Raw genomic sequence first — 24,370 nt, 5'->3', positions numbered from 1 at the left:
AAAATAGGCACGTTCTCTAAGGTGTGCTTTCAATTTCCAGAAAAGTCATTCAGAAATTAAATTTCATCGTAAGTGTAAGATTACAGTGAAAACCATAATTATTGGTTTAATTTCTTGACTGTATTTAAGTTGACCAGTTGGAATCCATTTAAAAAATAAAGGTAAGAATCTTTCAAACATTCGCTTAGTCACCTTTACATTTACTCATTCCAGAACAATAATATATTTATGTTTAGAAAAACTTCTTTAAAGAAGGCTTTACACTTTTGCTGGAAGAAGTTTTGTGTCTAAGTGCATTTTTTTCAAATTTCCACTTAAAAAGCATTACCTTTTTCAATACTTATGATCTTTCTCAGCTAAAAGCAAAAGGAGAAAAGCAAGAATAGAGAGGCTGCCAAGGTTATTTCCCTGCCTTTGCTTGCCAACAACTGCACAAAAGAGCTCCAGAAACCCCAGAAGAGGGAAGAAAGAAGCTTAGATGTAATATTGTTCCAGGTTTTTGTGTATCTCCAGCAAGCTCCTGGACTTTTAGCCACACAGCTCAGTGCCATAAAATCCACTGAGGTCCCCAAATCATGCTCCTCCTGTCCCTGCCTTGTTACCACATTGTGGACAGCTGACTACTTTCTCTAGACTACACCTGATTTTCAGGACACTTAATATCAGCAATGTAGTAGGAATTTCAAGATACCAAGGGCCAAGAGACCAGTTAAATTGCTATTCTACTGGCCCTATTATCTACGAATACATTACATAACACCTAGATAATCCTAATATCACTCCACCTATCCGCAGAATTTGATGAATTTATTTCCTCCTTCTTGAAACACTTTTTTTTTTTTTTGCGGTACGCAGGCCTCTCACTGTTGTGGCCTCTCCCGTCGCGGAGCACAGGCTCCAGACGCGCAGGCTCAGCGGCCATGGCTCACGGGCCCAGCCGCTCCGCGGCACGTGGGATCCTCCCGGACCGGGGCACGAACCCGTGCCCCCTGCATCGGCAGGCGGACTCCCAACCACTGCGCCACCAGGGAAGCCCTTTATGGTTTTTATGATACCTACTGTTTCAGTTCTTACTCAAGCTCTCCTGGTTTTCCTCAACTCAAATCATAAAATTTCGAGCGCCCCAGGCACAGTCCTCAGATCTCTTCCCATTATTAATTCATTCCTTAGGTAATCTAATAGATCCATGGCTGCAAAGACCATCTATAGACACTAACACAAATTTGCACTGGCAGCCCAAACACTTCCTTTGAAATTCAAATACCGTATCTTTAAACAGTACTAACATCTCCATTTGTTTTTTTTTTGAACATCTTTATTGGAGTATAATTGTTTTACAATAGTGTGTTGGTTTTTCCTTTACAACAAAGTGAATCAGTTATACATATACATATGTTCCCATATCTCTTCCCTCTTGCATCACCCTCTCTCCCATCCTCCCTATCCCACCCCTCTAGGTGGTCACAAAGCACAGAGGTGATCTCCCTGTGCTATGCGGCTGCTTCCCACTAGCTATCTCATTTACCTAACATCTCCATTTGGATGATCGGTTGGCAGCTGGGCTTCAGGGTCAAACCTGAACTCCTGATCTCAGCCACCAGCAGCACACCTTCCCATGGCCTCTGTGACACCCCCAAGGACCTCCTCTTCTTAGAAAGTGAAACTTCTTCTAGTTGCTCAAGCCAAAAGACATAGCTTCCATCACTGACACCTCTATTTCTCCCATGACCTAATAATCCATCAGCAGATTTGTTGGCTCTACTTTCACACACTCGTCTGACCAGAAACCTTGGGTGGTCCCCCATTTCACTGAGTATTGAAACCGAAGACTTTACAAGATCCTGTATGATTTTCCCCCTCTACCTCTGATTCTACCTTCCACAACTCTCCTGATTCACTCTCCCCCAGTGACACAGGTAAGGCATGCACCCTCCCATGCCAGAGCCCTGGGGTTTACTTTTCCTCTGTAGTAGGAAGTGGGAAGAAGTAGGAACTGAACGTCTATCAAGCCCCACCAGAACCAAAACTCTGGGCAATTTTCTAACCCCTCACCATCAATTTCCCTATCTGTAAACTATAACTCCCACTTAAGAAGGTCACATAAGGATGGTATTGAAAACAATATATATATTGATGTAATTATAAGGCAGATAAGCACCAAAATAACATACAAATGCTTTCAAAGCACATAAAAGAAGGAACAGAAGGATTACTTGGTCAGGTAATACTTAACCAGACATCAATACATTGATGTGGTCAAACAAATAACTTGAAAACTTGATGAACAACTGGAGTTGTAGCTACCTATGTTAGAGATGAAGTGTACTGCCCGGCACACAGAAAATACTCCATGGACGTTAGCTGCGTTCAGGAAGCATTAGTTGCTGGTAACAGAGTTTGGTTTTGAGGCCAAATCTTTGTTCAAGACATGACTCCTAGTTTGGGCTCTTCTAGTCATGTAAATATAATATTTTTGAGGAAAAAAAAAAAAGAATGAAAACACAATTTACTTCCTGACGTTGTGAACCGTATTTCGTCTTCTGGAGACCTATACTTAAATGCCAACCCAAATTATGTGAGTGAGCCCTGGGGATCCACTCTATGCCTCGGAATGAGCTTACGTTATATCTCCGAAGGGAATCGTTAGGAGCTGTGCTATTTACATACAGACTGTAATATTTAGCGAAAGTCTAGGAGTTTAAATATTAAGGACTTCTTGGTGAAATTGCAAGCTTTGTGACTGAGGCAGTAGGGGAGTTACTGAAACAAATATGAAACACAAAAGTACCAGTTTCCTTCAGAAAATGAATGCTCATATTTCCTTAAGCTGTTAAAAATGCAAGTCAGGGCTTCCCTGGTGGCGCAGTGGTTGAGAATCCGCCTGCCGATGCAGGGGACACGGGTTCGAGCCCCGGTCCGGGAGGATCCCACGTGCCGTGGAGCGGCTGGGCCCGTGAGCCATGGCTGCTGAGCCTGCGCGTCCGGAGCCTGTGCTCCGCAACGGGAGAGGCCACAGCAGTGAGAGGCCCGCGTACCGCAAAAAAAAAAAAAAAAAAAAAAGCAAAAATGCAAGTCAATCTGTTAGTTTTCTAAATCAAAAATACATTGAAATCTTCGATACAGAGATTACTTTTATTGGCTTTGACAGCTTGAATGCCATTGGGCACAAAGATCTCTCCACACAGTAAAAGGCAAGTTATGCCACACATTTCTAGACTAACTGTGACCAACAGACAGTGCATTGCTAGCATATTTTTGAAAACTAATAACTTTTTCAAGCAGATGTCTAAATGAACAATTTTAGCATTTTGTTTTGAAATAGATGTATTTTTCCCACAAGGTGTTATCAATTGTTTTCTTCCCTCAATTGCTTTCTTCTCTCACCTATGGAGGCTGATGTTTTATTGAGAAGTAGAGAACAGTATACACACATACACACATACACACACACACAATATGAGTAGATTTAAATCGTGTAAAATAGTGTTAGTTCTTACATGTGAGTTACCACAGGATAGGTTACAAACCCTCATCCCAGGGATGCTGCCATTCCATAAATATTTTTGGAACTCCCCTTTTGGAAGTACAATTTTAGGAATCTAACACCCTAAAGCCCGTCTTTCAACCACAGAACTGCTCGTTCATTTTCTAGGTCTGCCGTAACAAAGTACCCCAAACTGGGCGGTTTAAGACAACAGAAGTGTATCATCTTACAGTTCTGGTGGCTGGAGGTCTGAGATCAAGGTGTCAGCAGGGCCACGCTCTCTCTAAGGAAAAATCCCTCCTTGTCTCCTCCAGCTGCCAATGCCTGGCACCCCTTGGCTTGTACATGCATCTCTGAAGTCACATGACCTTCTTCTCCTTCTCTGTCTTCACATCATCTTTCCTGTGTACACGTCTGTCTGTGTCCAAATTTGCCGTTTTTTATAAGGCTTATAAAAAGAAGTCATATTGGATTAGGACCCAAACTAATGAACTCACTTTAACTGAATTACCTCTGTAAAGATCCTATTTCCAAGTAAAGTTACATCTGGAGCTACTGGGGGTTAGGATTTCAACATATCTTTTGAAGGGAGATAAAACAACCCATAACAGCTGCCTTTTTAGAAATATAATTTTTCTTCCTTAAAATTTTCAAAACTATATTTAAACATGAAACACGGTCAGAAATACCACTTGAAAATATAATATCATAAATGTTTTTTAATAGTAGCTATGATATATAGATATATGTACATATAAATATATATGGGTATATATATAGATACACCTAGATAAATCTAGATACATCTAGATTTTTATATATATGTGTGTGTGTATATATACATAGTGAGAGAGAGAGAGAGAGAGAGAGAGAGAGAGAGAGAGAGAGAAAGAGGTTCTCTCCCTCTCTACAGAAATACATATATATTATATCTACCTAAGAATAGGAGCCTCTTAGCTATTGTAAGAAAGGAGAAGGGGAGGAGTGTTAACACTTCATCTGATTTGTCCTAATTATTTGCTTGCTGTTTCACATTCATTTAAGATTCCAGGAGCTGAGATCTACATAACTACCATGTCTAAAGCTTCAGAATGCTCCCTTCTCGTAAACTAAGTCTTGAGATAGGACAGTTTTCTCATTAACGGTCTCGCAAACATTATTATCTCAGTGACTGAAATAGTTTGTGACAGAATTTGAGGAGGTAAAAAAACCTATCAATGCCTTCCTCATTAAAATAAACTGATCCAACATGATTAATTCCTAGTTTGCCTAATATTCTCTACTACTGGGTGGGTGAGGCATTATGAGAAATTCCTTAGTAACTGGGGGGTTTTATTTACACCAAACAGATGTTATTGCAATGTCTCGGCACTAGGAAAACAAAAACAAACACTTGTCTTCATAAAAAAGAAAAAAAAAATCCTCAGAAAGTAATCTATTTGCTGAATCTTTTGGGTACAAATTTAGAATATCCTAAACTAAAGGTCTATGGATTATATTTAGTATGCTGATGGGAAACCAAAGAATGGAGACTTATAACAAAGTTGCTAAAGAAAAGATTGTCACATTCGGAAGTATCTCATGTTTATAATATTACTCCAAGCACACATAGACTTCAGAACACTATCTGATCTTGATTTTTCTTAAAAAACAAGAAGGGCCCAAAGTTTTAAGAGGACCAAATAGATGCTAGAAGTAGTTCATCCTCTATTCCTAGAACAGTTACACAGTGAAAAGATTTACATTTCAAAAAAGAACTGCAGGGACTTCCCTGGTGGCGCAGTGGTTAAGAATCCGCCTGCCAATGCAGGAGACACGGGTTCCAGCCCTGATCCAGGAAGATCCCACATGCTGCGGGGAAACTAAGCCCGCGTGCCACAACTACTGAGCCTGCGAACCACAACTACTGAGCCCATGCACCACAACTAGTGAAGACTGTGCGCCTAGAGCCGGTGCTCCACACATGAGAAGCCACCGCAGTGAGAAGCCCGTGCACTGCAACAAACACCCAATGCAGCCATAAATAAACAAACAAACTGCAACATTTTACAGAAATACACACACTGACCCAATGTGAAGTTAAATGATTCCCAATACAGTATGGCATTGAGGGAAAATCAAAAAGCATAATGTCTCTTCAGAAGGTTGCAAAACACTGAGTGAGCAGTTAATGGAAATTCCGTGATAAAAAGGCTACATAGCCAACAAAGTTGAGAAAGGGAGTCCAGTCATGCTCACTGAGAGATTCACAAAGATTTTGGCACAATAAAGCTTTGAGAAACTACAGTTGAAAAAAATCAGCCTCTCTATTTCTCTTTTTCTTTCTCTCCCCTTCCCTCCCCACACCCTCTCTTTTAAGTCTAACACTTTGAAAATCATTTTTCTAGAGGACCAAATATTCTTTTATTTAATACCCATGGGTATCTCATATCCTGGAAAAAGAACAAGCCAGAGTATTTCCCCTTTGGTTTCAAGCAGCTTCCAAGACCCATTTCCATTCAAGAATAAGCTGAATGAGTAGAGCTCTGATGAGACCTACTTCCGTTTCTGTCTGAATTTGAGCATCAGGTGACTTCCTATTTGTTATGTACCCTCAACGCTAAGATGGGAAGGAATCTTATAATTTATCCTTCGACAAAAATTCAGGAAAGCCAGCACAAACTCTCCAGGAGATTTTTTTCTCAAAGCCTGGGATCTCCTGATAATGTGTCTAGTATTCTAGAAAGTTCAAGCAATATCAGCAGAAATATGAGATTTGATGTGTTTTCAGAGAAGGAAGAAAGCCTGGGGCTTCCCTAGTGGCTCAGTGGTTGAGAGTCCGCCTGAGGATGCAGGGGACGTGGGTTCGTGTCCCGGTCCGGGAAGATCCCACATGCCGCGGAGCGGCTGGGCCCGTGAGCCATGGCCGCTGAGCCTGCGCGTCCGGAGCCTGTGCTCCGCAATGGAAGAGGCCACAGCAGTGAGAGGCCCGCATACCAAAAAATAAAAAATAAAATAAAAATCAATATGTAGTCTTTTCCTCCTCTATTCAGGCTCCATCTCGAACATCCAGGTCCTGTGGCCCTCCCTTAACTCTGCTGCAACCATGCTTTTCTCCTGTGCCCTCCCTAGGGCAGACCCTTACCGTTTCACCCAGTTAATTTCAACTTGCACTTCAGGTCTCAGTGACACCACTTCCTCTAGGATGCCATCCCTAAGCCCCCGAGTCTGAGTCTGATTCCCTCCCCTATGCTTTCTCAGAGCACAAAGATAATTTCCCCCATTGTGACACTAACCACATTTAACTATTGCAGATTTAGGCCTTTCTCTTCCCCAAGCGATCTGATCTTAAGAGTGGGACCTATACCTCAATCACTGTTCATCTCAGGTACCTATCACAATGCCTGCAAATAAAAAGGTGCCTAGAAAAGACCTGTTGAATGTGACGGTCTATGAAATTCCGCTATAGCTCTCTCTGCCCTACAGCTAAATGTGGGAAATGGTTCAGAATTGCCAGCAGGAACGGCTCCTGCAGGCCACCTTCTCCCCTCCATTCATTCTTCTTCTGCCTAACTTCTCTCTTCTCCTCCCTCTACTCCCTGGTCTAAAGCAGTGACTGTTTGAGTCCATTCTCCATCCCTCCTCCAGCCACTTCCAGAGTTATGGTCTCTGCAAACAGGTCACAGAGTCCATATCCCTCTGTCATCCTGAGCTACAGGGGACGGAGGAGGAAGGAGTCAGTTGTTCAAGGATCCCTCAAATGAGCAAAGTGTTCATGACATGAGAGCTGTAAGGGCAGAACCAGCGAAGTGCTGAACAAGAGAACTCCAAGTGGAGAAGCTCAGGTGAGTTCTTTACTTTCTGCCATGTGTCTGTGTTAGGAGTAACGGGTGTCAAAGGTCATTACAAATGGTACATCGAATCAGAGGGAATAGTCAATATTAGCATAAATTACATGTATTATAGTTAAACCATAATAAGAAAACTCAAAATCTGGTTTGTTCATGTAAAAGTACTATTATACTATTCGCAATAATACTACTCCGATTGCAAAAATATGTGTGCTTAATCACCATACACAAATCATCATTAAATATTAGAATAAGGTGTTAGTTTTACTTCATTATGCTTGTTCATGCAACTCCATGGGTAAATATATAAATGCATACAAATATAAATTACATAATGGATTATGCAATAATGTATTGTGTATATATACACAACAATCTATTATTTACACAAACATTTATTCGGCATTTTCTTGCACAAACAGTAAATAGTGCAAGTCAATTAGAAAGGCAGCAGTGTAGCTGAAAAGCAAGAATTACCTTTTACAGGTGCTTCAAAAAAAAAAGAACACTGAAGACTTATAGCGTCAAATATTAGACACAGAGTGAAGGAAAGGCAAGAAGCATGGATGGCTCCAAAGTATCTCTCCTGCAAGACTGCGTGTATGGGCTTAACTTTCCACATCAGGATGGGATGGTAATAGCAGAAGCAGTCAGGCACAGTGTTGAGCAGAGGGGAATTATATCTTGATGAAAGGACACTTGCAAGTACCTCCCTTATCTCACCTACACTCAAAGGTAAACCTTCTCTGGATGTCCCCTTGGCATGTGAGAAATGGGGGAACAAGGAAACAAAGGATTAACTTTTCCTGGTCTACCCAAAGGAAGCTCTAGGGTATTCAGAATATTATGATATCTATTCATGTTTTGACATGTGATAAGTAAACTTTAATTACTCTGTCAGTCTACCGGAAAAGTAGAATTGATAAAAGATAGATAGATACACATAAGATTTTTAAGACTAGTAACCTTGAGATAGAGGGAAATAAAGCGTGTTGACATAACCAGTTTTGCAGTCCAGACCAGAGCACTGCTAGTTATTTTTAAGCCAAACACAGAAGGTACTTATAAAAGGGAAGGGAAGGGAAGAGGGGATTAATTTAGATAGTTTACAGGGATAAAGAATTCAGATAAGTATAGAGCTTAGACTGTAAATTAAAAAAAAAATGAATAAATCATGGATTATAGGTGAAAAAATATATATCTATTATACATAATAGATAGATTAGATTGATAATTGATGATGGGTGGAGTGTTGATGGAAAGACTGTATAGAAATTTTAAAATATGGATAGACACACAGATAAATTAAAACATGGGTAATATACTTATTGAGCCAGGTCTACAGAAAACCATTTTTATGTCCTGTTTAAGAGGCAAAAAAGAATATTGCACTCATGGGGTCCAACTGCTAAGTAGCACAGATTTCAGCTTTCCTGTAAGGGATACCAAGAGATATTACTACAAAGATGGAGTTTCCTGACCTTTCTACTTTTATGTTCAAAGAGAGCGAAGTTTCATGATGAATCATCCTTTCCCCTCTAATATTCAACATGTGCTCTGCTAGAAGCTGCTCCAAATCATGGAAGCAAATCCATCTATTTGGAGAAATCTGCCCTAACATCCCAGAAACGTTTCCACCCATAAATTCTGAGATCTTAAAATTAGAATCTGCTACCACTTATGACTTGAAACTACATACAAGTTTTAGGAGTACTCCAGCAAAGCAGACAATAACTCCAATGGCACAAGATGTATTAATATGTTTAAATTCTGGGATAGATAATAATAGCAAGTTTTTTTAAGCAACAAATTTTGTTAATTTCTAATAAACCTTTTACTACAAGAATAGGTGATTTAATTTTTTTTCTTGAATAGAAAAACAGGAACAGGAGACAAAACAATAAACGTGAGGAAAAAAAAGTTTATTGGGATATAAGTCCTGTATTTTAGCAAGCAATTAATCAGAAAGGGAATATGTTGTCTAAGAGTATTAATTACCTTGTTTGATCTTTGACTCTGCTAAGAGTGGAGATTTTTTCTAACTTTCAAAGCACTGTAAGTGAGAAACAACAATGATTTTTCTAAGGGGTCTTAAATATTTTTTTGGATTATATGTTAAAGGTTTTAAGTTTTGGAAATAGCTGAGACAAACACTTTTTCCTTTCTTTTCTTTCCTGTTTTATATTTTTCTCTTTCTTCTTTTGAAGAAGGGAAATCCAAGCCATCAGATGAAACTTTTGGTTTTCTTCGTTTTCATTTTCTTCTCTGGAAAATTCAGAAAGCTGAAATTCATTCTTGCCAGTTACCTTCCAAAATAAAAAGTGTGTTTCCCAAACTAGGGATTCTTCATCATGGCTGATGCACATTTAGAACAACCTGGGCAGGGGGGTGTTTGAAAACATATGGTGCCAGTGATCCATCCTCTCAGAGTCTGAACTGGTTGGTTTGGTGTGGAGCCTGACTAAGGGTATGTTTTCTTTTTTAACATCTTTACTGGAGTATAGTTGCTTTACATTGAGGTGTCAGTTGCTGCTATTACGACAAAGTGAGTCAGCTGTACATATACATATATCCCCATATCCCCTCCCTCTTGTGTCTTCCTCCCACCCTCCCTATCCCACCCCTCTAGGTGGTCACAAAGTACCGAGCTCATCTCCCTGTGCTACGTGGCTGCTTCCCACTAGCTATCTATTTTACATTTGGTGGTGTATATATGTCCATGCCACTCTCTCCCTTCGTGCCAGCTTCCCCTTCCCCTTCCCTTCCCGTGTCCTCAAGTCCATTCTCTATGTCTGCATCTTTATTCCTGTCCTGCCCCTAGGTTCTTCAGAACCATGTTTTGTGTTTTTTTTAGATTCCATATATATGTGCTAGCATACGGTATTTGTTTTTCTCTTTCTGACTTACTTCACTCTGTATGACAGACTCTAGGTCCATCCACCTCACTGCAAATAACTCAATTTCGTTTCCTTTTATGGCTGAGTAATATTCCATTGTATATATTTGCCACATCTTCTTTAACCATTTGTCTGTCGATGGACACATAGGTTGCTTGCATGTCCTGGCTATCGTAAGTAGTGCTGCAGTGAACATTCTGGTACATGACTCTCTTTGAATTATGGTTTTCTCAGGGTATATGCCCAGTAGTGGGATTGCTGGTATTATAGTTCTATTTTTAGTTTTTTAAGGAACCTCCATACTGTTCTCCATAGTGGCTGTATCAATTTACATTCCCACAAACAAGAGGGTTCCCTTTTCTCCACACCCTCTCTGGCATTTATTGTTTGTAGATTTTTTGATGATGGCCATTCTGACTGGTGTGAGGTGATAGCTCATTGCAGTTTTGATTTGCATTTCTCTAATGATTAGTCATGTTGAGCATCCTTTCATATGTTTGTTGGCAATCTGTATATCTTCTTTGGAGAAAGCTCTATTTAGGTCTTCTGCCCATTTTTGGATCAGGTTGTTTGTTTTTTTGATATTGAGCTGCATGAGCTGCTTGTATATTTTGGAGATTATTCCTTTGTCAGTTGCTTCATTTGCAAATATTTTCTCCCATTCTGAGGGTTGTCTTTTCGTCTTGTCTATGGTTTCCTTTGCTGTGTGAAAGCTTTGAAGTTTCATTAGGTCCCATTTGTTTATTTTTGTTTTTATATCCGTTACTCTAGGAGGTGGATCAAAAAAGATCTTGCTGTAATTTACGTCAAAGAGTGTTCTTCCTATGTTTCCCTCTAAGAGTTTGATAGTGTCTGGCCTCACATTTAGGTCTTTAATCCATTTTGAGTTTATTTTTGTGTATGGTGTTAGGGAGTGTTCTCATTTCATTCTTTTTCATGTAGCTGTCCAGTTTTCCCAGCACCACTTATTGAAGAGGCTCTCTTTTCTCTACTGTATATTCTTGCCTCCTTTATCAAAGATAAGGTGACCATATGTGCGTGGGTTTATCTCTGGGCTTTCTATCCTGTTCCATTGATCTATATTTCTGTTTTTGTGCCAGTACCATACTGTCTTGATTACTGTAGCCTTGTAGTATAGCCTGAAGTCTGGGAGCCTGATTCCTCCAGCTCAGTTTTTCTTTCTCAAGATTCCTTTGGCTATTTGGGGTCTTTTCCTTTTTTTTTTTTCCTCTGAGTTTTGCCTCTGTTTTTTATAGCTAACATGTAATTTGGGGGTAGTAGTCTCATCTTTCCCTTATTTGCCTGAGCTCTGAGGTGGATGCTATGCTAAGATTAAGCATTAATTTAACTATCTTCCCTATATTCTCTTATCTTTTAAATACTCCCTTCTAAATTCTGCTTTCTTAGAGTTGTCACTTTTCCCACAGCAGATGTGTAGGGTGTATGCCATTTTGTCTACATCATCTACTGATAAAGGAGATAGAATAAGAACTACAAAACCAAGATATATAGCTAATCATAACTAGATGTTGAGAGTTCTCAAAGAGAAAGCAGAAAGAGAGATGCTGATCAAACATGTCCACAAAAAATTAGGACCCCAGTGATAAGCTGATTTTTTTTCATTTTTCCAGACATTGTGTCCTCTAATGCCATTATATGAAATGGGTTGTTATTTAGGAGAGAGTCAAAATTAGAAGAAGATTATAAAGTGGGGAAATGTGGGGGGTTTTCCATTTCTTATGTAAACCTCATTTATAACATCATCACACATGATCACCATGTAAGTGATAGCAATATCGGACTTAGATTGATGGAACGACTAGACCCAGACACCAAATAAATTAAATTGGCACATTAAATAGAACTGATTATGTAAAAGTATGGAGAAGGTCAACGTAGTCAGGACACATGGAAGAGACATGCAGGCATGTTTGCTTCTGGAACCAGCACATATGCAGACCCTCAAATCTTCACTGGCATGCAACAGCTATAAAAGTTACTGTCTGTGTGAATAAGGTCCATGACAGGTTTCTGGTGCCCAACTATCTTCCATAAATCCGGATCCATAATGCACATAGATTGGTCTGGGTTTGAGCCAAGGGACAGCCCATCGGTGTCAGCGCACCTCATCGATCTTGGAGTTATGCAATCAATACATGAACAGATTACAGGGCACCACACAGTTCACTCAGCATAATCGCGCTTCACATTTATCACCTTCAGCCTTATTAGGTCAACACAGGCGACTGCAAGCACATCTCTCAGCACTGGACAGTAGAAGTAGAGGAAGGGCCAGTTACCCACACATTTTGCAGAGTCCTGCCCCAAGAAATGCCAAATAGGCTCCAAGGCTAACTTTGAAGTTTGTTTTGTTTTTTTTACTAAGTTGCAAGTGTCTATACTTTCATTTCCATAATATTCCCACAAGCAGGATACAACTGATACGTTCCCCTAAGATTCTGAGTCAAGCCAGACTTTGTCTTCCTTAATGTCACCTTAGAAGCCCACAGAAGCCTGCTAGTGAAAAGTGGACCCTGAGTCTCTTAAAATGCCATTAAGCATTCAAAACAAAGCTAATAGTCCTGGGAACCCTAGAAAGCTGGCAAAACCTTGTTTGAGGTTACAGTCATTTCTTCTTTCCACCAGAAAACTATTCCCAACAAAACCCTAAGTACAAGAAACTCCTGGCAAGGAGTTTCTGTCCCTCTTGTTTTTGTTCAGGGAGATGTATTAACATCTACATTTATATCTACATTTACATATCCACATCTATCTTACAGGTAGTCACAGAGACAGTCAAACATATATAAATGTGCATATGTATGTGTATATGTATATGTTACACTTATATGGCACCTGTAAAATAATATATTACACTGATACCTGTTATACTTTTCATCATGATGTCTAGGATCAAAGAAAGATCGCAGTAATAAATGTTACATTTTATGAAGCAACAATGTATAGCTGAGCTCATTAACATTATACACAGTACAAAATCCCTGAATGATTCTCTGTAACTATTGAGTTCATCAGCAGTTTTGAGCAGTGTCTAAGCCTCCCTACAGCATTTCCAGAAGCGCAACATTTTCTCAGGCCCACAACAGGCTCAGAGGAAAAATTGTGTACCCCTGGGTTCCAGGACTACGTCAGGTTAACTCAGTCTCAACCTTGTTACTAGCAAGTTCACTTCCTATCTGACAAGAACAACAAAGATCTTTTCAGGTGGTGACTTTGGTGAGGGAACAAGATAATAATCATCATCAGGCCCCCTCAAAGGATGAACTAGTCACTGAAATTAAGGTGGGGGTGGAAAGGGGAAGAGTGAAAATGTTATACACATGTTAGGTTCAGAACCATTTGAAAAGAATTATGACTGTCAAGAGATGTGTGTCCACATAAAGTGTGAGTTTCTTCAATAGCCTGGGTCTGCTCTTTGGTGACCCTGGGCTTCTATTTGCCCATGGAATAGACTCATATCCTTAGAACAATCAGCCAGACAGGCAAAATTAATAGCTATGGGGCAACTCAATCATTTCTGAATGTTCAATGTCTGTTTCCTTTCATTCTAGTCCCTATCTTCAGCTGATTAATTATAGGATTAAATTAATTCATGCTAAGTTGCTAATGATTATCACAATTATAACCTCCCTAGAGAGGGACTGGTTTGGGGTTTGCAATTAGCTTGTTACACCAAATAAAGTGGTAATCAACACAATGTGTGTGAAAGTTCATTGACTCTTTCCACTTGACTTTTTCCACTTGGCAAACACACATACACTCCAGTCAAGATGATAGAGGTTTGTAACTAGGAACCTGGTTTCCAAAAAACTGTCAGTTGCTAGATTTTATCTTCATTATATTAAGAGGGTAAAAATCTCAACCAAAATATTTTTTGCATCTTTCAATTAGTAAATAACTATTGACACTTACTATACATACCGGACCTTATGCTAGGTGCTGGGATAAAGGGACAGATAAGATGTAGTCCCTGCCTGAAGTTAACAATGGAAAAGTGTTCATAAAATTACTTAAAATTTCTTAGAAGTAATTTAAGAAATTCCCCTCTTCAAGGGGAATTTTAATTCAAAAGTTTTAATTGTAAAAAAAATCATGCACACAGAAGACTTTATAAAATGGTATTGCTTTGGACTGAATGTTTATGTCCCCACAAAATTCACATGTTAAAACCATAACCCCCAGTGTGATGGTATAGGAGGTAATTAAGGTTAGATGAGGTCATGAGGATGGAGCCTTCATGGTGGGATTAGTGCCCTTGTAAGAAGAGACCAGAGAGCCTGCTCTCCTTCTCTCCATCATGTAAGGATACAGCAAGAAGCAGTCTGCACACCAAGAAGAGAATCCTCATGAGGAACTGAATCTGATGGCACTCCGATCTTGGACTTTCCAGCCTTCAGAACTATGAGCAATAAATGTTTGTTGTTGTTTAAGTCACCTGGTCTATGGTATTTTGTTATAGCAGCCCATGCTGACTAAGATACAAAGGAAAACTTTTTACAGACTTTTAGAAAAGAAGAAAAAAAGCAAATACCAATTTAACCATCATGTTACCATGTGCAAGATAAGAAACTGAAGATTGCCGGTAACTTACAAGATCCTTTTGTACCTTCCTTAAACTAATCTCTCTGCCTCTGTGCCAGAAATAAATGACCACCTGACTTGCATATTAATTATCAAGGTTTTGCTTATATTCTTCTCATTTAGGTTTTCCAAACAATATACTTTCTAGCGTTTTAAGGTTTTTTTTTGTTTGTTTGTTTTTTGTTGTTTTTTTTTTTGTGGTGTGCGGGCCTCTCACTGCTGTGGCCCCTCCCATTGCAGAGCACAGGCTCCGGACGCTCAGGCTCAGCGGCCATGGCTCACGGGCCCAGCCGCTCCGCGGCACGTGGGATCTTCCCGAACCGTGGCACAAACCCGCGTCCCCCGCATCGGCAGGCGGACTCTCAACTAGTGCGCCACCAGGGAAGCCCAATATAAGTTTTTGACTCTATATAAATGGAACCCATACTGTATACTGGATGGCTTCCCTCTTTTACTCAACATTACCTTTGACAGATCTATGATGATGCCCGTAGCTAGTTTCTTTCTCATAGATACATAATATTTTGTTTTCAAATATATCACAATGTACACACCAAGTCTACTGTTAATGGACATTCAGATCATTTCCTCTGTTTTGGTTAATAAAAAACAGCTATAAACATTTCTGTGTTTGTCCGCTTTGTTCCTACTCAAAATGTCTTTAAGGAATACACCTGAGGTTGGAATACCTGTATTGGTGCCCATAAACGTGTTCAACTTTACCAAATAATACCAAACTATCATAGTACTTGGAATCATACCGCCAGCATCAAGCACGGATGTCTCCACCACTCTGTGTACTAGCCAACACTAGGCATATTGATGTCAGACTTTTAAATTTACCAGTTTAGGGGTGTATGTTTATTTTCCTAAGTACTAATGAAATTGAGCATAATTTCATAAGTTTATTGACCATTTGGATTTATTCTTTTGTGAAGTACCTATCTCAGTCTTCTGTCCATTGTTCTGTTTTGTTTTGTGGGGTTTTTTTTTTGCCATTTTCTATTGATTTATTGGAGTTCCTTACATACTCTAGATATTTGCATTCCTCAGTTATATGTCTTCATGCAGTTTGTGGCATGTTTCCCCGTTGGGTGTTGTTTCCCCTCTATAGTGCCTTTAAATAAAGGGAAGTTTTGAAATTTTTAATTTTAATGTAATCTAACTTAGTAATATTTTTCTTTATAGTTAGTATTGTGCCTTAAAGAAATTTTTTATCTTGTAATCATGAAAATATTCTTGAATATTAACTTCTGAAAACATTATAGCTTTGCATTTTACATTTAGGTCTTTAATTCACTTGGAATTGACATTATTACTTATGTTTTGTAGAGGAAATGTGTATAAAGATTTGCATACACATTTCCTCTTTTCTGTACCCTTTATTCCTTCCTGAATCTCTGACCTTCCATCTTGTATCATTTTCTTTCTGCTTCAAGTATATCCTTTGGGGTTTCTTTCAGTAGAAGTCTGATGGTGAAAAATTATCTTCAGTTCCCTTTTGTTAACCAATGTGTTTATTGTACTTTCATACTTGAAAGACATTTTTTTGCTGGTCATACAATTTTAGATGGATGGTTACTTTCTCCTAGCATGTCATTTCACTGTCTTTTGCCTTCCCTTGTTGCTAAGAAAAAGTGAAATGTATTTCTAACTCTTTCTTGTTTGAAGTAATCATGCTTTCCTCAGTGCTTACCTTTAAAATCATCTCCTTGTATTTGATGCCTTGTCTAAACACCATATTTTTTATTTATCTGTTTTGGATTTGGGGGCTTCTTGAGATTCGAGGGTGGTGTCTTTCATCAGTTCTTGAAAAATTTTCTGCCATTATGTTTTCAACTACTGCCTCAGCCCATTCTTTATCTTTTTTCCTCTGGAACCCCATTTAGACATATTGTAGACATTCACACTCTTGCCTTCATGTCTCATAACTTCTTTCTTATATTTCCTATTCCTCAATCTCTCTTTGCTAAATTACACACCATTTTTTTAGTTTACAATTACTTTACAGTTTACATTTTTGTTTCAGTTCTACTTAATGTTCCCTTCTTCCACTGGATTTTTATTTTTAATATTACTGTTTTTATTTCTAGCAGTTCTATTTGACTTGTTATCAAATATGTTTGATTATTCTTTGCTATTTCGTGTTCCATGCTCATAAGTTTAAGCTTGTCTTTTATTTCTTTAAACATAGTAATATAAGCATAGGCATTTTATATTCTGTATCTGAAAATTACAATATCTGTAGCTTCGGGGTCTTTTTCTGATAGTTCTTACTCTCAGTACTTTCTTTCTTTCTATGCTCAGTTATAATTGCAAAAAATATTTGAGACTTCAGATGAAAATGAGTTCCTTTAAGATCTACATTGGCCTCTGCCTGGGAAAACTATCAGTCAGCAATCATTTTAATTTAAATTTCTGGATCTCAAAGGTAACAAAAATTTAGGCTGTAAAGCTGCATGAGGTCAAGCTGGTATTTCCAAATGTTTACTAATGTTATTTCCCCCCTCATCTTAACCCCATATTTTATTTTATTTTATTTTATTTATTTATTTTTGCAGTAAGCGGGCGTCTCACTGCTGTGGCCTCTCCCGCTGCAGAGAACAGGCTCCGGACGCGCAGGCTCAGCAGCCATGGCTCACGGGCCCAGCCGCTCCGCGGCATGTGGGATCTTCCCAGATCGGGGCACGAACCCAGGTCCCCTGCATTGGCAGGCGGACTCTCAACCACTGAGCTACCAGGGAAGCCCTTAACCCCGTATTTTAGATCGCTAATTTCTCTTGAGGTCCCACTGGAGAATGGCAGATAATATTTCTGGATCACCCTCTAGGGTACTAGCTTTAAGAAGTAAGGATTTCTAGATTTTGTCTTTTTTTCCCCCCAAAGTCTTGGAGACCTTTAAAATAAAACTCAAGTTCATAGGCCCAGTAAATGCCTTCAAGTGAAAGTCAGTTTCACTGTTTACTTCTTCAGGTCCATGCCTTTGATTAGTTTTTTTTTTAACCTAAGAAGTCCTTGTTTTTCTGAAATGCATCAGTTCATTTAATATTTATCCAGGATTCTTCTTTCTGAGATGGATGTCTATCCAGGTACCTAATCTACAATATCATTGAAAATAAATGTCCTCAGCAAATTTCTAATCCTTTTAAATTCTGTATTGTATCATTCTATATTTTAATTTGGATTATTCTATTTTATCATACTCAATTAGGCAAGTGGAAAATTTAACTGAGTTTGACAAGCAAAAGGGAAATTTTTTCTGCAGTATTCAATAGACTCTATATCTAAACAGCCCATTTTGCCCAGTGAAATTTGGTTTTCATCTTTCTCAGTTTCTATCACTTACTCTTCTTAGATATTTTCTCAATATACATTTTATAAAGTACTTGAAACACCTCCTTTTTGAGACTTTCACCAATTAATTTGACCAAATCTTTTGAGACTATACTCATCTTCCTCTTAATGATGTCTTCTGATGAATACTCATGAAATAGCCTGATCTGATCTCATTTTTAAGAGTATAGAGCTTCCAGAAGTCTATTTTTATGTCTTTCACGATCCTTCTTCTAATGTGTCCTAAAATCCATTTGGAAGAGACATATCCTTAAAATCTTCATAACGTCTTCATCCACTGATCCATGATTGATTGATTGATTCACTCCTTCATTAATTTATTCACTCAAGTACTGTTGGCTGGGGAATTTACAAGCACAAGCTTATGTTTGTGGAACCACTAAATTATGTAAGACAGGTATTCTTTGACTATTAAGATTGATTCAGCTGTAATCAGTTAATATTTTATCAAAAACAAGACAGAAAATTGAAATTTGAAAAGCATTCCATTTGAATCTATAACTATACCCAATGCCAATACTACCACTAGTAGTGACCAGCAAGTCAAGAGTTTGGTTAAGGTAACTTAGTCCAGAGGAAACACTCAAATTATATCCACATTAGACAAGGTTCAACTCAAAATCAAAGTAAATAGCAACAGAAATGGTTTACAAATAGAAGTTTTTGTAAATACCCCCTCCATGCCATCCTTGATGAAAATTCCAGATTCCTTCACTGACAGATGAAATTCCTTCAGGTCACCCTTTTCTGTTCTATATTCAGGCACCAGAAACAACATACCTACCCCAACCAGAAGCCTGTCCCTTCTATATACAAATCAATGATTTTATGTTCCTCAGGAATTCAAGACTATTCTATATATGTCAAAAGGGATCCAAGCTCTGAAGGTCCTTTAACCTCTACAGGTCCTTGCAAACCCATCAATTCCAGGTATATATGTCCTCTTAAGGCAACACAGCAAGAAGAAAGTAGAATAGCCAGATACTTACATATCTGAGACCAAATTTTGACATTTTCTGGTTAATTTTCTTTCTCTATTTTCCAACCTAGTAACATAACAACAGAATGAAGGGGAAAAAAAGAATTTCCTGCTCTTTGGATTCCTAAAGGTAAACATAAGCAGCAGTTGGTATGCATAGCTGTACCTGTCTGAAGTGGTCTGTTAATACATAATTGGTTCATCTGGAAAGGTCAGCTCGCATACCCTGCATAAGGCAATGGCATTTAAAGAGTGGATTTAAATTGCAATCTGAGGTTAAGTTTAGAGGCCATGCAACTAAGAACCGTTAGCTTTGTCAGACCAAACAAACTGCACCCAAGGGTTCAATGGATGGGTCTGAGTAAATCTCTTTGACTTGGCTCATCATTGGCATGGCAGGATTCAGAAGCATTTATCATTCCTATGAAGTTGATGCCCAGAAAACCAGCCTAATTAATTACTTTATTCTGCTTCCAAAATCAACGTGCTTGAACAGTTCTAGTGTTTGCCTGAAAAATATCTATTTTCCTTAGTCTGTTTTTTTTCCTGGTACCCAGAGATTAAATTCTTCCCTCAAAGGGTGAACTAGTTCCAAATCTTTTGCAGATGTTCAGTGTTCTGCATTAGTGTTTCCAACATAGGGTTCTTAAGCATAATTGTTAAGACAAAACATCAACTTCTTAATTGTAGAGCAGAAAATTAAAACATGCTGATGTTTCCCATGCATCCAAGCATAAAAGTAGGCCAGACAAGTGCCAGGACATTAATCTGATGAATCAGTTGCTTTTATTTTATCACTTATATAAATTAGCCATGTGTTGTTAGCTATTTTCTCCTCTGAATAAAGCTAAGAAGAATTATATTATCGTCAGATTTTCAGTGTTTATATCCCAATGTTTGGGCGTGCAAAGGAAATTTTCTAAATATCTTTATCATAAATACTTCATTTCTTAGATCAAAGGTCTACTTAGATCTTTTTTCCCTTTGCCATTCTTATTAACATTAGAATCAGGTAAGTTAATATATTCTGAATATAAGACATTAATCTTCATGTAACAGAGATACATGAGGATTGGATTTATCTTGATAAACAGACTCACCTATTGGCTCTCTGAGCTGGTCACTGCAACCATATCCATTTCTCCCCGTATTTAATATTCCCATAAAGTTTTGTGATGAGTGGAAGCTGCATGGGAACCTCCCTCTGAAACTATACTTGCAAAATGTCAGGAACTCTTAAACTTATTATAATGATTATACAAATAAAAATGTATTTCTTCTTATCCACATTTCTTGTTGTACCTCATTAGAAAATATACTTTATATAAAATATCTAACATTCTTATAATGGACTTTTCAACCTCACTTTAACTTTCTACTCTTTGTGTAAACTAGGTGTATTAATTTCCTTGGGTTACGATTAAAAAGTGCCATAAACTGAGTGGCTTAAAACAAAAAATATTTATTGTCTCATTGTTCTGGAGGTTAGAAGTCTGAAATCAAGGTGTTGGTAGCATTAGTTCATTCTGGAAGCTCTGAAGAGAAGAAAATTATAGGCCAATATACCTGATGACCATGACTGCAAAAATTCTTAATTAAATATTAGCAAACTGAATTCAACTGAATTCAATTCCATTATCAAGTAGGAATTATCTCTGGGATGCCGGGATGGTTCAAGATCCACAAATTAATCAGGTGACACACCACATTAAAAGAATGAAGAATAAAAATCAAATGATCATCTCAATAGATGCAGCAGAAGCATGTGACAAATGCCAATACTTTTCATGATAAAAATTCTCAACAAATTAGTTATAGAAGGAACTTATCTTAAAATAGCAAAGCCCATATGAAAAGCCCATGACTAACATCATTCTCAATGAGGAAAAACTGAAAGATTTCTAAGATCTGGAACAAGGCAAGGATGCTCAATCTCATTACTTATATTCAAAATAGTACTAGAAACCCTAGCCAGAGAAATTAGGCAGGAAAAATCAATGAAAGACATCCAAATTGGAAAGAAAGAAACAACTGTTTGCAGATGATATTATCTTATATGTAGATATATATTTCTTCAATGTAAAAACATGGTGCTAGGAAAACCAGATAGCCACATGCAAAAAAAAAAGAAAAAGAAAACAGAAAGAAAGAAAAAGAAATTGGATCCTTATACCATATACAAAAATTAACTCAAAATGGATTAAAGACTTAAATGTAAGATGTGAAACATTAAAACTCCTTGAACAAAGAATAGGGTAAAAGATCTTGACTTTGACTGAACAATAATTTCTTGGATTTGACACCAAAAACACAGATAACAAAACTAAAGCTAGGTGGCAGAGCAGAAGGACATGCTCTCACTCCCTCTTCTGAGAACACCAGAATCACAACTAGCTGCTGGACAATCATCGACAGGAAGACATTGGAACTCATCAAAAAAGATACCCCACATCCAAAGAAACAGGAGACGCCACAAAGAGATGGTAGGAGGGGCACAATCACAGTAAAATCAAATCCCATAACTGCTGGGTGGGTGTCTCACAGACTGGAGAACACTTATACCACAGAAGTCCACCCACTGATGTGAAGGTTCTGAGCTCCACGTCAGGTTCCCAACCAGGGTTCCGGCAACGGGAGGAGGAATTCCTAGAGAATCAGACTTTGAAGGCTAGTGGGATTTGATGGCAGGACTTCGACAGGACTGGGGGAAACAGAGACTCCTCTCTTAGAGGGCACACACAAAGTAGTGTGCGTATTGGGACACAGGGAAAGGAGCAGTGACCCCAGGGGAGACTGAACCAGACCTACCTGCTAGTGTTGGAGGGTACCCTGCAGAGGTGGGGATAGCTGTGGCTCACTGTGGGGACAAGGACACTGGCAGCAGAAGTTCTGGGAAGTACTCCTTGGTGTGAGCCCTCCCAGAGTCTGCCATTAGCCCCACCAAAGAGCCCAGGGAGGCTCCAGTGTTGGGTTGCCTCTAGCCAAACAATCAACAGGGAGGAAACCCGGCCCCACCCATCAGCAGTCAAGCAGATTAAACTTTTACTGAGCTCTGCCCACCAGAGCAACAGTCAGCTCTACCCACCACCAGTCCTTCCCATCAGGGAACTTGAACAAGCCTCTTAGATAGCCTCATCTATGAGAGGGCAGACAGTAGAAGCAAGAAGAACTACAATCCTGCAGCCTGTGGAACAAAAACAACAATTCACAGAAATATAGACAAGATGAAAAGGCAGAGGACTATGTACCAGATGAAGGAACAAGATAAAACCCCAGAAAAACATCTAAATGAAGTGGAGATAGGCAAACTTCCAGAAAAAGAATTCAGAATAATGATAGTGAAGATGATCCAGGACATCGGAAAAAAGAATGGAGGCAAACATGGAAATGATACAAGAAATGTTTAACAAAGACCTAGAAGAATTAAGGAACAAACAGAGATGAACAATACAATAACTGAAATGAAAACTACACTAGAAGGAATCAATCACAGAATAAATGAGGCAGAAGAAAGGATAAGTGACCTGGAAGACAGAATGGTGGAATTCACTGCTGTGGAACAGAATAAAGAAAAAAAGAAAAGAAATGAAGGCAGCCTAAGTGACCTCTGGGACAACATTAAACACAACAGCTTTCACATTATAGGGCTCCCAGAGGGAGAAGAGAGAGAGAAAGGACCCAAGAAAATATTTGAAGAGATTATAGTCATAAACTTCCCTAACATGGGAAAGGAAATAGCCACCCAAGTCCAGGAAGCACAGTGAGTCCCATACAAGATAAACCCAAGGAGAAACATGCCGAGACACACAGTAATCAAATTGGCAAAAATTACAGACAAAGAAAAATTATTGAAAGCAGCAAGGGAAAAATGACAAATAACATACAAGAGAACTCCCATAAGGTTAACAACTGATTTCTCAGCAGAAACTCTACAAGCCAGAAAGAAGTGGCATGATATACTTAAAGTGATGAAAGGGAAGAACCTACAACCAAAATGACTCTACCCAGCAAGGATCTCATTCAGATTCGATGGAGAAATCAAAAGCTTTACAGACAAGCAAAAGTTAAGAGAATTCAGCACCACCAAACCAGCTCTACAACAACTGCTAAAGGAACTTCTCTAAGTGGGAATAACAAGAGAAGAAAAGGACCTAAAAAACAAACCCCAAACAATAAAGAAAACTGTCACAGGAACATACATATCGATAATTACTTTAAACGTGAATGGATTAAATGCTCCAAACAAAAGACACAGGCTTGCTGAATGGATACAAAAACAGGACCCATCTACATGCTATCTACAACAGACCCACTTCAGACCTAGGGACACATACAGACTGAAAGTGAGGGGATGGAAAAAGATATTCCATGCATATGGAAACAAAGAAAAAGAAAGCTGGAGTAGCAATACTCATATCAGATAAAACAGACTTTAAAATAAAGAATGTTACAAGAGACAAAGAAGGACACTACATAATGATCAAGGGATCAATCCAAGAAGCAGATATAACAATTATAAATATATATGCACCCAACATAGGAGCACCTCAAAATGTAAGGCAACTGCTAACAGCTATATAAGAGGAAAGCGACAGTAACAAAATAATAGTGGGGAACTTTAACACCTCACACCAATGGACAGATCACCCAAAATGAAAATAAATAAGGAGACAGAAGCTTTAAATGACACAATACACCAGACACATTTAATTGATATTTATAGGACATTCCATCCAGAAACAGCAGATTACACTTTCATCTCAAGTGCGCACAGAACATTCTCCAGGATAGAACACATCTTGGGTCACAAATCAAGCCACAGCAAATTGAAGAAAACTGAAATCATATCAAGCATCTTTTCTGACCACAATGCTATGAGATTAGAAATCAATTACAGGGAAAAAAACGTAAAAAACACAAACACATGGAGGCTAAACAATGCGTTACTAAATAACCAAGAGATCACTGAAGAAATCAAAGAGGAAATTAAAAATAACCTGGAGACAAATGACAATGAAAACACAATACAAAACCTATAGTATGCAGCAAAAGCAGTTCTAAGAGGGAAGTTTATAGCTATACAAGCCTACCTTAAGAAACAAGAAAAATCTCAAATAAACAATCTAACCTTACACCTAAAGGAACTAGAGAAAGAAGAACAAACAAAACCCAAAGTTAGCAGAAGGAAAGAAATCATAAAGATGATAGCAGAAATAAATGAAAC

Source organism: Kogia breviceps, chromosome 15 (assembly GCF_026419965.1).
Source record: "Kogia breviceps isolate mKogBre1 chromosome 15, mKogBre1 haplotype 1, whole genome shotgun sequence".
NCBI classification, from domain to species: Eukaryota; Metazoa; Chordata; class Mammalia; order Artiodactyla; family Physeteridae; genus Kogia; species Kogia breviceps.
Note: the sequence above shows the minus strand (reverse complement) of the source record.